Here is a 12296-nt window from a genome sequence, read left to right on the forward strand (position 1 = left end):
GTGATCAATGATGTAGAGTGTGCCTAAGGAGAGTCACTTGGAGAGAAAATATTCTCTCAGGCTTTCACAGAAAGCACATTGGCCAAGCAATGGCCGTGACTCATCCACATGTCTGACACGGTCAAATGTTCTACAGTCTGAGGTACAGGATCTCAGGATAAATCCTGAGGGGATTTCACTGACCTTATCAGACCCAAAAGCTACAACTCTTGTTGCATAAGTCTTGCTTTACCTTGGTCTTAATAATCCAGCAGAAAAATATAAAAACAAAGTATAAGAACTAAAGCCATTGTATTATGTTGAGCTGTAGGTTCAAAGGTCAACCATTTCTGCATTGTCTGTGAAGCAGAAGACATTTTTTGTCTTTGCATCATCTTGCAGGTAATGGATTATTTTTCCTGCATCCTAGTTGTTTTTAAGAGATCCTTTCTTACCTTTTCACTAGCTGCACAAGCATCTTCAAGATCTGAAACTCTGTCTTCACTTTCACTTAAACAGTTTTGCAAGCTTGTGCTTGTGATTTTAATTTCCTCTATATCTCTGACTCTACTTCATGCGATCTATTTCTTTCTTGTATTGCTCATTCAAGGAATCCATCATTTTCTAATCTCCTCTATTTTCTTTTTTATCAATGTCTTCTTTAGAAGCAGTTATAATTTCTTTTACTGCAGTGTTTTTTCAGATTGGGTTTCCTCCCTATGACTCTGTAGTTGATTCTTTGCTTCATATGCTATGAGTTCTGAGAATTCTTTTTATTTCAGAAAAGAATTCCACTCTAGTTCCTCTAAAACTTTCTGCTGTTGCTTATTTACTATTGATGCTATTAATTCATACATTTGAGCTGAGCTAGCAGAAAAGTATTCCACTCTGAGTTCCTGTATGACTTTCTGCTGTTGCTTATTTACTATCAACACCATTAATTCACACATTTGAGCTGAGCTACTGTCCTCTGCACTTGTTCTGGGTGGGCATTGGGTTTCCTCCATATGTTTCTGCATTTGATTCTTTACTGCAGATGTTATTAATTCAGGGATTTCTTTTTTCATTTCCAATCTGAGTTCCTCTATAACTTTCTGCAGCTGTTTCTTTATTTCAGAAGCCGTTGATTCATTGATTTCAGCTGTGTGATTCCCAATTTGTTCTGTGTTAGTGTCCTCTGCACTTGTTATGGCTGGGCTTGGGTTCTGAGATTGCATTTTGCTCCTTCTCACTATCATTTTGTATAGCACTGTCTTCTGACCTTTTTTATAGATCTTTGGTGCAGTTATAACCTTAGAACCTACTGAAGTTCAGGTGTAGATCTACAAAGTTTGGATTTATCCAGTTGTGCCTAGCTTGGGTCTGGCTTCTGTGCTCAGCTCCTTCCTGCTGCTCTCCTTGTGGGTGAACCTGTTGTGCCCCTCTGGCATGATGTTCTGCTCCTGGACTAGCTGAGTGATTCTGTCCCTTACACTCTCTGTAGGGATTGCAACTGCAGGGTTTCACCCCAGGCCTGTATGCCAGGCCTGAGCTGAGTCTGGAGTGGATAAGTTGGAATAGGGGGGGAGAGGCACCTCTCCCACACACTCACTGGGCCTGGACTAGGACTGGATCTCGGGGTTCCTAGAACGCAACAGAAATTCCTACTCTGTGGGCGGGGTGTACGGGGTAGTACAGGGTAATGGGGGCATCCCAAGAGGTTGAAAGAGGGTGTCACCCACACTGTGCCTGGGCTGGGACCAGTATGTCATGCCAGCACAAGGTAGCCAGAAGCTCTCCCACACATTCCCTGGGCCTGGGCTATTACTGGATATGGGGGTTCCTGGAACGCAACAGAAATTCCTACTTGGAGGGCATTGTGGTGGAGGTGCTGCGGAGTGGTAGAGGGCATCCCAAGGGGGTGTTAGAGGGTCTCACCCACGCTGCTCCTGGGCTAGGACCAGTAGGTACCACCAGCACAGGGTAGCGGGAAGTTCTCCCACACACTCACAGGGCCTGGGCTCTGTTAGATTAACTCTTGTTTTCTTTCTTTTTTTCTTTCTTTCTTTCTTTCTTTCTTTCTTTCTTTCTTTCTGGATTGTCTTTAACTGTTGGTGATTTTTTTGACATACATGTGTGTGTCCCATGATTTTGCCTTCTCTATTGATTGAGGGTGAGATATTGGTTTTCATTTTTACCTGTCCTCCATCCTTCAGTATAGGGCTTCGATGAGGTTATTACCCAAGTGTCTCCTGATATTATTGCCCAGGGGAGAACATGTAGTTAATGTAGATATGGTATCCTATTTATCATAGTTCAGTGAGCAATACTAATAACAGCTACTGAAATTTAGAAATTGACAAACTTTTCAAGCATTAGGTTTGTACTCTTTGACCACAGGAGCAAACATTATACCTATATAACAAAGCAGATTGTAAATTGAGAATTTGAATTTAAATTTGTATTTAAATTCCCCTGAGTTCTGACTGAGCACCTCCCTTTCATATACCTGGAGTCTTCCAGGCAGACTAGTTCATCCAAGTTACCTCCTGCTACTTCCATGCTACCAAGATTCTCCCATAGGTCCTGGCTTCAGTCTGAGCCCCACTGAGCCTAGTAGTATGCCTCAGCTCACTAGAGTTAGCTCTACCAGACTTGAACTTGACTAGCTGGGCCTGGCTGCTATGTTGGGTTCTTCCAGCTGCTCCCCATTAAAATATACCAGCTGCACCTGGCTGGCTGCTGGGCTTTGTGTCTTGAAGAATCTGATTTAGCAAGTCTTTTTTGTGGTACTAAGGCATGTTTTGTTTTTCCTCCAGCAAAAATATATACTGAATATATTTAGAATTAATTCTGAGCATGGTGCTGAGGAGAGGCGAGTGGGCAGCCACACCCAATCTGAGGGGCCAGGGGTAGTGAAAACACTCCCTACTTGCAACATCTCCTGGTGCTCAACTCAGATCTCAGTGTTTTACTACACTGCTCTTCCTCCTTTGGCTCATGGCAGACCAAAAATTCTAGTGTGGGGATTTGAGTATGTCTCCTCAAAGGGTCTGGGAATGTGGCAAGGCATGCAGGCCTAATTTTACTTTTCTTAAAAAGAATGTTTACGCTTTTGAAATAGTGGATATTCTCTCATTTAGTATAAAATTTTATTTAAGCTTTTAATAGGTTGTATTTATAAGTAACAACACAGGTAAAAGATGGTTACTTATGTTTTTCTTTTATCTAACTGTGCATCTACACCTAAGGTTCCCGTATTGCTTTATTAGGAATTCATTTGTATCAGTGTCTCTCATCATTACAGATCTTGGAAATGGGTCTTATTCTTCTCATCATTCAATGTGGTGCCTAGAAGTATCTGGTACATTATGGGCATCTCATGCTTGTTGAATTAAATAGAATTATTAAAGCAGGGAATATGATATTACCTACTTTGCCTTACTTTGTAGAGACATATACATGTTCTCTGAGTGAGAAAAAAATGCATAAAGAAGATGATAATGTAGAAGTAGGATACAGTGTTCACAGTGGAAAATAATTTTTTCACATTCTCTTCTGAGAACATAATCTAAACATGATCAAAATAAAACACTACTCCACAGAATGTCAGAAATCCTTCATTTTTAGAAACACAGAAGAAAATGAATGCAAATAATCTCTATGAAACTCTAATCATAATTATCTGTTGTTTAGTTAAGAATGTAAGAAGAATAAAGTTAAATTATATTAATCTTATTTTTAAATTTTTGATGCAAGTATATTGTTTGCAATTATAAAATAACTTGGAAAACCATGCACCAATGGCTCAGATGTTTGCAACAGAGGCTGCTGATTGTCCTCCCAAATTTGTGGCACTTTCTCCCTCACATAAAGAATTCTCAAATTTCAGCTAAGCATGTGCCAACAGCAAACAAATGGTACTTTCTGCCTGGCAAGTCTGCTTGGTACAAACAGGCCTGAAAAGCGGTAGGTGCACATATGTAGCACAGATCTCCTTGGGAATGTTTATATAGTTCAGGGTGGTGGTCCATTCACTCCATTATATTTTCTGTGTTCCAGAATAATTTTTAAAGCTCAATTAGAGCAGCCACGTGGTTTTCTACAGTTCTTGCATGTAGAGACCATGCCTGGCCAAGCAACAGAACTGAAAGCACCTATCTTATCCACATCATGGTTCATGGCAATAATAGCAGCCCCAGGCCCCACCTCTGGACTTTACCAGAGAGAAAAATAAACTTCTACAAGCTTAAGTGCCTTTATTTTGGGTTCTGTATTCCTTGCAGCTAAATGTAGCCCTACCTAAAGCGACAACTATTCACTGCACTATAGTTCCATTTCATTAGCAATAGCAACAGAAACTTGCTCTGTGCTGACCTGAAAATCTCTGGGTTAGCCTTTCACTGTTTTCCAGTCCGTTTTCTTCTAAGCTCTTGAGTGTCACAGACAGAAGGGTCAACAATAGCACTTTGCCAAGAGCCAGGAGATATCCCAAGGGAGCTGATAGCAATCCTGACAGGATATCAGCCTTGAACAACTGAACCACATGGGCCAGATTAATTGATTTCTCTTTTCCCCACTGAAATGATTTTAATAGTTCTGTCACAGTGTTATCAGGCCTGCCACCTTATCTGACACATGTCCCTTCTTCCAGGTCCTGTTCAAGCTCCATTCCTCCCTATTTTAACTATCCTTAAGTGACCCTGGCCATGCTTTTTGTCTCTCCATGACCTGTTTGGCACAAGTAATTTTTATAGAAGAAACAGAAATGTCCCTTTCCCCCTGCCACCTGAGCCATGTTAAAATCACTGTCTTAACAATTTATTTGCAGTCTTCATCATAGGTTTGCAGAGTAAGAAATCCTGTTTGATGATAAAGTTGAAGTCAATTTAATCAAAGAAGAACTCTGGCCTCTCTGCAAGCTTTAAAGGATTTAGACCATTTGATATTTGCCAAACAAAATGCCACTGCTACTCACATATTCAGAATTTGGAATCTAACATCGTAGCTGTCCCAAGGAATGCTTCAAAGTATATAATATCAATGTACTATAATATAAATACATAAAGAGCAAATTTTATTTAGAAAGTCCCTGAACCTCCCTAGTCATAGGTAACAAGATGACATTGAATATTTAAAACTTAGCACTTTACTGATCCAAAATATTTCTCTTGAAGGAGATGAACAAATGGAGGCACAAATGATAAACCCATGATCTTGCTAGGTCATACCTGTGAAGAGAGACCCATAGTTCTGCACCCTGGCTCCCAGCCAGACCAATTCCAACCTGGAATCTCAAAGCCTGTATATTTGCAGAGTTCTTGTCTTTTCCTATCGTTCCCTGTTTTAGCGTCCTCAGAGGTGCACTCCTCACAAAGGACCACACTCTGGAAGGGATCCACCATGCTTAGCAAAGTAGACACCCACCCAACAGCTCTTGTGCCACCAAGCTGAGCCTGCCTGGAGGCAACTCAGAAATACTGAGGAGAGAGTGCCTCCTGGTGAGACATTTGGCCAATGAAAAACAGCAGATGTAAGGGACATGGCAGAGAAAATGCTGCCATGCTATGTGCTGCACATTTTCCCAGGATTGTGACACTAGTTGTGTTTTCTTGTAGATGCGTCAGAAATAAGTCACTTACATGTGTTTCTCTTCTCTGTCTCTTTCGTCTTTCCTCTAACTCCCACAAACAATAATAGATAAACACCTAAATTTCCCCAAGGCTCTGATTTCTAAGGTGTTTATAGGCCTATCAGCTCATGGCCCAATTAAAATATTCAAGTATAAGTATCACACGTGCAGTCTAAGCCTCAGCAAACAGTAAATAAGAATCGCAGAAAAATACAACACCTCCTTAATCCACAAATTGCTCAGAAATTACGCTCACCTTTTCTGCCTCATTATCTTTGGCTAAACTTAGGCAAAGAGCCACAATCACTGAAAACAAGGCCTAGGTTTTCCAGAAGAAAGTGTGGTAAGCTCAATAGTAGAGATACGCAGCAGAGGAGAAAGGGGAGGATAATTCCGAGAATGGAAGATTTCTGATTTTTCATTCATTATTCACGGCTTGGGGCTGGAACAGGCATACCATAGGGTGACTCTTTCATTGATTTTCTTCTATCGTCAAGCTGCCATCACACTTTTTTTTTATTATTTTTAGACTCAATTAGTGGCCTTGGCTCTTTTTTCAATGAAAAACTGAAGCAATCAGAAGAAAAAGCCTGTAAGTCTTTGCTGGTGCCTGTATCTATGCACCTATTCCCTTTGTATGTCCGAGGTGAGGCTGATTCCTTTACTTGTAAATTATAATTCAGTCATTCTCACTTCCTCAAAGACATGTTTCTCTGCTTCAAAGCATAAACCCTGCAGCCTCAATAAAAACCTTCTTTTATCTTCTTTTTCCACTTATCATCCCATTTCTCTCTTATTATTTGAAGCAAAATGTTCTAGAAGAATCAACACTATTTATTGCCTTTAATTTTTCATAACAGGTTCTTGAATTCAACTCAGTAATCCATTCACTCCTACACAACCTCATCAAATTTCTTTTCAGGAAAGTCATAATGAAGCCCATTTGCTAAAGACAATGGTCAGATTTCTTTCTTCATATTAATTGACTTAGCAACAGCATTTGTCACAGTCACTCTGTCTGATGTAGAAGAAACAGAAAACAACTATCAACCTTTCGGTGTTTAATAAATAATAGCACAACAGATCAAGGTCCATAATGTGAAGATATCATGTTAAGAAATGTTAATAAATGGGGGGGTCACATAAACTGTTTAGTAAGTGATAAAAATGCATATTTTATAATATATACCTTTTTATGCATAGTAACTTGTTGGGCATAAAACATCTATTCAGTCTTCTCTTGGCTTGGAAAATCTATGTTTCATATTTTAATGTAAAGCATCAGCTGCTTCTAATGTTTTAGTTTGTAAAGTCATTTTGTTTTCACCTTCCACTTCTACTCCAGCCTGTGTTATAAGTTCCACAGTCTTTCCCTGTATCATATCAATTCTCCTGCTCATATCATCTATTCTTCCAATAAGCTAGTTGGACATGGTTTGAATTTCATTTTTACTCTTTGCCTGGAATGCCCAAGACTTTACCTTCACAGTGAGCTGCTTCCCTGCCTTGTGGCGAGCCTTACTAGAGTAAGGCTGACTCAGAACTCTCGGGGCAGCGCTAGCTCAGAATCTCCCCGCCCTCATCCCCAGTCACTGCCACTTGGTGCACTGTCTCCGCTGTGAAGCAGTTGCCTCACTTAAATTATTTTTTATTATTTTAAAGAGAAAGAAGTAGCAATGAGACAGTTTAAAAACAGGTTAGTACAGCAGTTACAATAATTAATACATTGCATATTGTTGTCTTTGTAATAGTTTTTCAGAGTACAAGATGCAGACATGACCTTGTCTAAACACTATTAGTACAAATCTATCTTCTCATTGAACTTAAAGTAGCTATATATCTATTTTGTATATACAGATATATATATATATAGATATAGAGATATAGAGATAGATATATATTCACTACAAAATGTTCCTTCATTTATATCCCACTTTTTTGTTTTGTTTTCTCAGAGATACAAGTTCCATTGCCATTTAAATATTGTAGGTGTTTCAATTCAGGAAAATAACCCAATATAGTACAGCAGTCCATAATAGCAGTAGGTAATCAGCAGAACTAGCAATGTCAGAAGTTGTTGACTTAAGCATTTTACAGCTCAGCATATTAATATGGCTTTACTTTTTATACCTTGTGGTTATACTTTTCTACCAGAAATGTCATAGCCTTGTCCTGCTGCAATGTTCATTATGGCTGGATTTCTAATTTTTCTGTGTAAAAATGTGTAATTGTTTTTTCACATTCTATAGGGATTTAAAGTTTAGAATATCAATGAGTGTTGGAAAATACCTGTTCCATCTTATGTCTAAGGTGTTTGACATTCAGACAGATAGTGATGTTAAGTTCAACTGCCTCTGTTATAGGGTAATAACGTCATTAAGCTTCTCTTCTGGATGGTTAACAACTTAAGCTTGCAGACAAAAAATTGGAGAAAAAGAAGAGCTGCAAGGATAGCCAATATTTTGGCCCTAGCCTTTCAAGTTCAGTAAGGGTTCAGGACATAGGAGAAACTGTACTGTAACATCCTGTAACTCAGCAATGTCTCAAATTTTCTGATCAAGGAGATTATAAGGCCACAGAGGAAAGTGATCAACGATGTAGAGTGTGCCTAGGAGAGTCACATGGAGAGAAAACATTCTCTCAGGATTTCATGGAGAGCAAATTGGCCAGGCAATGCAGTGACTCATCCACATGGCTGACACTAACAAAAGATCTACAAACTGCTGTACACAGTTTCAGGGTAAATCCTGAGGGGATTTGACTGACCTTATCAGATACAAACGTTGCATTTTTAGTTTTATGGGTCTTTCTTTAACTTGGCCTCATTTAAGTTAAAGCACAACACATGTTGCTGTTGGCTAAATTTTCAATTTCTGCATCTCGTTTTCTTCCTCTCAACCTTTAAAATGATAGTGTGTCACAGCTCAGTCCTTGAGTCTCTGTTTTATTCTATCTACATTCACTTGCTAGATACCATAGCTAGGTTTATGCTTCTGAATACCATGTGTAGTCAGATATGGCCCCCATATCTATAGCAACTTCCCTAATCCTTAATATCTACATTAACAATGACTAACTCAACATTTCTGCTGCATTTCTAATAGGCATTACTGAAGAAACATGCTCCAAACTGAGTCCCTGATTAAAATTATTCCACTGTCTTAGAATGTAAGCTAATGGCAAGTGTATGTTTCTATATATCTATAGACAATAAACATCAGTGTCATTCTTGATTTTTCTATTTCTTTCCAACTTCATGCTCATCCAGTCAGCAAATCTTTCACTCTTCTCATGGGATGAAACAGCCAACCAGGAACTTGAGACCACCCCAGCACTTTTTATTCTTAATCATTGCTTTATTTTTAACCTTAGATTTTTTTATTTCTAGAAATAATTTACCTATTTATTTATTCATTCATTTATTGGGTGCAGTATCTCACTAAGCAGCCCAGACTCATAGTGATCCTCCTGTCTCAACCTCCTGAGCACTGGGATTACAGGTATGCACCACCACACGCAGTCTTGGTAGCCAGCACTGTAAGCCCAGGGTTCCACAGCTGGCATGGCATGTTGTACTGAGATCAAACCTGGGTCCTTGCACTTTCTAGGCTGGTGCCTAGACTGCTGTGCTTTCTTCCTGGCCTTCTTCTTAGTTTTTAAATATATGTAATAAGTATATAGTTTACTTCTCTGTTATTGAAATTTAATCTGAAATATTTTTCTACAAATTCTTACCATCTTTTTTGCTTTGTGCAGTATCCTAAGCCTTATAAAACACCTGATACCTAATAATAAGCATTTAGTAAATATTTGTGGAGGCAATAAGAGGCATATTGCCCCAGGGTCTCATGATGACTTAGTATGATCCATGTTCATGTTATGATCATGAATAATGCTATACATATGACACTCCAAACAGTCTCATGTCTCTTCTTGGTTGTGTCCCCAAAACATTTGGACTTAAGCCTCCCTAGAGACCTTCCTAAACTTGTCTCTCCAGGGTAAGTATCACCAAATCATTGAATGAGCAAAATCTTATTGCAAGAACAATAGCTATAGGGTGTGGAGTTGAATTAAATAACAACCAATGACAGAATTAAGACATTAATGAGAAAAAAGTCTAGAGAGAACAAAAAATAAGACCTAACTAATTGAAAATAAAACCTGTGCCCTAACATTAAACAAAAATATATTAAAGCATCCAGGAATATAGCTCAGTGGCACAGTGCCAAGGTTGTGAGTTTAAATCCCAGCACCTACATATATGCTAATATATAAAATATATTAATATTTGCATATATAATGTATCATATAATTTGTTTGATTATTCTTACTTTATCATTTTTCTAATAGATATAGAAATTTTAATATGTGATATATAATAAAACATATTATATAATATATATTGGATAATATAAAAAGACTTTGTTTAGAATTTCAGTGAAATCTTTGTCTAAATGGATGGCGAATTTCATGTGGAAGAAGTAATCTTCCAGGATTTTCAAATGATCTATGATCCAAGGACACTGGAAACTGAGGCAACAAAATTGCGAGTTCAAATACACGTTGGGCAAGTGAGTGACATAGCAAGACTTCCCTCAAAGAGTTTAGGATGTATCTCAGTATAAAGGTGCTCTGTTCAGTCTTCAGTAAGATAAGGAAAAAAAATTGATTGAGTATGGATAAACAAACAGAAATATAGTATGATGGACAGTAGCAGAAGAAAGATCTAGAATCAGAACCAAACACACACAGAAGTACATGATGATATACATATTTGGGAAAATAATATATCCTAAATATATGAAATTATAACTGTGAGTATAATTTTAAACTGGTACCATATATTATTTGTTGAAAAATTTTCCCAGATGAGACAATAAGTTAATATTAGTGACTGAAGTATAAGAGTGTTAAGAGAAACATTAGTGGAATTTGTTCATGCAATACTGGCATGAGGACCGGTGTCTAAAACAACAGAGAGGAAATCAGGAGTTATAAAGATAAACAATTAACATAGAATTATACAGAAATATTTCTTAAGTAAGTTAAGCAAAAGTGTGAAAAACTTTTAATACTAGTACCATGGTATTGTTTGGGAGGAAGACAGAAGTATATTTGGTAGTCATATTAACGATGTAAAGCTAGCTAGCCACTAAATAACAGAATAGCATACCAGTCAAACAGAATTCGTGGGGCATTGTCTAGTTTTTACTGTAAGTTATTCATTCCATGACCTTTTTATCTTAGAGAAGCAAATATTTCCATGCCACAAACAGATCAAATTTTACATAAAATGCCTAATTCAGCATAAGAATGATGTCCTCTAATTCTTTCAGAGTGAATTCTCCTTTCTACCTCCATCTGGAACCCTGTGCTGGGGACTGCCAGCCTACAGCGAGGGAACAGCTGGGGTCTTTGTTTCACTGATCTCCTCCCCAGTATGGGAGTCAATGCATTATGGGAAATGGGAATTTAGTCAGATGATTGGTTCAGGAATGCAAATGGGAATTTAGTCAGATGATTGGTTCAGGAATTCTTTTACTTCTTAATACTATGCCTGAAACATAATGTCACGTAAGCCTTTCTGTGACTTTTTAATTTTTTTTAATTTAAAAAAAAAATTTTACTAAGAAACAAATATCAATGAGACAGTTTCAAAATTGATTAATAGGACAGTTTCAATAATTAATACATTTCATATTGTTGTCTTTGTAGTGGTTATTCATGGTACAAGATGCAGACATGATATCCCATCCAAACACTATTAGTACAATTCTTTCTTCTCATTGAATTAAGAAAAAGTACTGTATATCTATCTTATTTTGTCTGTGACATTTTTAGAGAGCCTATTCCTTGGGAATTCCTGACCTCTAGATCTTTGGAGGTGTCCGTACCAAAGAGCACAATGATTTAATTTTCAACACATTTTAGAAGACTGAACACTTCAAGTCCAACCAATGTAACAGCACCTATGACAGCCACAGCAGGTCCTCAGCACACATGACCTATATTTGGCTCAAAGGAAACATGTCTGATTTCCCAATACAAAATGAACTCACAGCAATCAGAATTCAGCTCCCCTAGTCCACCACACCATTACTTGCCTCACTCCTCTCATCTTTTACTTTTTTCAAACATGAAAAAAAGAGCACCTCCCCCTGTCTCCTCCTAATGCCTGGAAAGGAGAAAACTGTGAGGATCCAATGATGCCCCTTTCTCTGGGAATAAGGTCAGATTTACATGGGGCTCATGAGTTGCAGCACCCTAACAAACAACTCTTTGTAAAGAAAAGTACCTCACAAATCTCATTTCTCATTGACATTATTAGTGCAGGCTTTTAATTTTGTAAATTTGAAGCAATATGTCAGATAATTTCCTCTCAATCTGCATATTTGATTAGTACCTTCCTTTACACCTGAATTACATATTTTAACTTTTAATCAAAAGTCTTTGATTTTTTTCTTTTTTTCAGAACCAGGGATTGAACTCAGGCCCTTGTGCTTGCCAGGCAAGCACTTATTCTACTGAGCCATCTCCCCGACCCCTCAAAAATCTTTGATTAAATGCACCAATAAAATGTATAAGTCACAAATGAGTAGAAAGGGATATGAAAGATAGAAGAGTATTAAATTTATTCAACAAAAAATACAAAGGAAAAAATGATGTCAGTGAAAATATGATTTGAAAACTTTCACACAACATA

This window comes from Octodon degus, unplaced genomic scaffold (assembly GCF_000260255.1).
Source record: "Octodon degus isolate 3935 unplaced genomic scaffold, OctDeg1.0 scaffold00028, whole genome shotgun sequence".
In the NCBI taxonomy this organism is placed as follows: Eukaryota; Metazoa; Chordata; class Mammalia; order Rodentia; family Octodontidae; genus Octodon; species Octodon degus.